Source organism: Elephantulus edwardii, unplaced genomic scaffold, assembly GCF_000299155.1.
Source record: "Elephantulus edwardii isolate Elephantulus edwardi_28Jun2011 unplaced genomic scaffold, EleEdw1.0 scaffold00041, whole genome shotgun sequence".
NCBI lineage: Eukaryota > Metazoa > Chordata > Mammalia > Macroscelidea > Macroscelididae > Elephantulus > Elephantulus edwardii.
Genome location: NW_006399791.1, coordinates 7,645,507 through 7,647,390, shown reverse-complemented (window position 1 = coordinate 7,647,390; position 1,884 = coordinate 7,645,507). Strand labels below are relative to the sequence as shown.

Sequence of the window (1,884 nt, the reverse complement as noted above, 5' to 3'; positions counted from 1 at the left end):
AGGGGAAGACCCTCTATGAGGTGGATTGATTCAGTGACTGGGGTAATCGGGATGGGTGTGTCAGAGGCGGTGTGATTGGCACAGGACAGAGTAGGATTTAGGGCTGTTGTACATAGGGTCGCTATGAGTCGCAAGCAACTCAACGGCACATAACAACAACAACAACCATAAAAATGTTGCAGAATAAAGGAAGGAAATTCTTCCAACAGCACTTCTTTTGGAGATAGTTGGCTGCCTGGCAGGTACCAAGTACTAACTAGACGTCAGTGATGGATGTCAGCCTAGGATGGAATTATTTCCAGAACAAGAAGCTCTTGGGGTGGAGGTGGTGATCTTGATGGTTAGAAGGCTCCTTTTGTTGAGCTGGCACCGGCCCCCAAAACTGCCGCCCACTGGCCCTGGCACACTCTGATGCACTCCCCTCAGCACTCATCAGGGCACCAGCTGATGTTGAACAGAATATTTGGAGTCTAAACACCAAACATCTGACAGCCAAGACCTTGTCTGCCCTGGAGCACAGGCACCTCCACACGGTCACTGCTGCTCACCATGGATGAGGACATCTCTGTGCTCCTGGTCGACAATGGCTCCAGTATGTGGAAGGACAGCTTCAGGGTGACAACACGCCAGGGCTGTCTTCCTCTCCATTGTGGGGTTCCCTCAGCACCAGGGCTTGATGGAAGGCACGGGCCAGAAGGATTCCTACATGGGTGACAAAGCCCAGAGCAAAAGAGGCATCCTGACCCTCAAGTACCCTGTTGTCACCAACTAGGACATCATGGAAGAGATCTGGCACCACACCTTCTACAACAAGCTGCGTGTGGCCCCTGAAGAGCACCTGGGATGCTGATGGAGGCCCCTCTGAACCCCAAGACTAACCAGGAGAAGATGTTCAAGACCTTCGACATCTCTGCCATGTATGTTGCCATCCAGGTCATGCTGTCCCTTTATGCTCTGGCCAGACCACTGGCATCGTGATGGATTCCCACACTGTGCCCTCCCCCAGGCCATCCTGCATCTGGACCTGGCCAGCCGGGACCTGACAGATTACCTCATGAAGATCCTCACCGAGCGAGGCTACAGCTTCACCACGACTGCTGAGCGGGGAATTGTTCGTGACATCAAGGAGAAACTCTGTTACGTTGTTCTTCACTTCGAGCAGGAGACGGCCACAACAGCTTCCTCATCCTCCTTGGAGAAGAGCTATGAGCTTCCTGATGGATAGGTCATCACCAGGGGCAGTGAGCATTTCCACTGCCCTGGGGCACTCTTTCAGCCCTCCTTCCTGGGCATGGAGTCTTGTGGTATCCACGAAACTACCTTCAACTCCATCATGAAGTGTGATGTTTACATCCTCAAGGACCTCTACACCAACACAGTGCTGTCCAGCGGGACCACCATATCCCCAGGCACCGCTGACAGGATGCAGGAGATCACAGCACTGACCCCTAGCCCAATGAAGACCGAGATCATCGCTCCTCCTGAAGGCAAATACTCTGTGTGGATCGGCGGCTCCATCCTGGCCACTCTGGCTACCTCCCAGCAGACTACGAAGAGTCCAGCCCTCCACGGTCCACTGAAATGCTTCTAGACGGACTGTTTAGTTGTGTTACACCCTTTCTTGATTAAAAAAACAAAGAACAACACCCTGACTTGCACAGAAAAAAAAAATCAAAGGAGATAAGAATTGGTATGGCTTTATTTGTTATTTTTTTTTGTTTGTTTCATTTTTAAAATTTTTTTAAATTATTTTTTCACTTGACTCAGGACTTAAAAACTGGAATGGTGAGTGTGACAACAGTTGATGTGGAGAGAGAATCCCTCCAGTTTTCCAATGTGGCCCAAAACTTTGTACATTGTTCTTTCTTTTTTTAAATAGTCATT

At 50.0% G+C, this 1,884-nt stretch overlaps 1 pseudogene; it reads left to right on the top strand.

Annotated features, from left to right (window-relative positions):
- The first annotated feature begins 549 nt into the window (after positions 1-549).
- LOC102843096 lies at positions 550-1,591 on the top strand (annotated as a pseudogene).
- Positions 1,592-1,884: the final 293 nt, after the last annotated feature.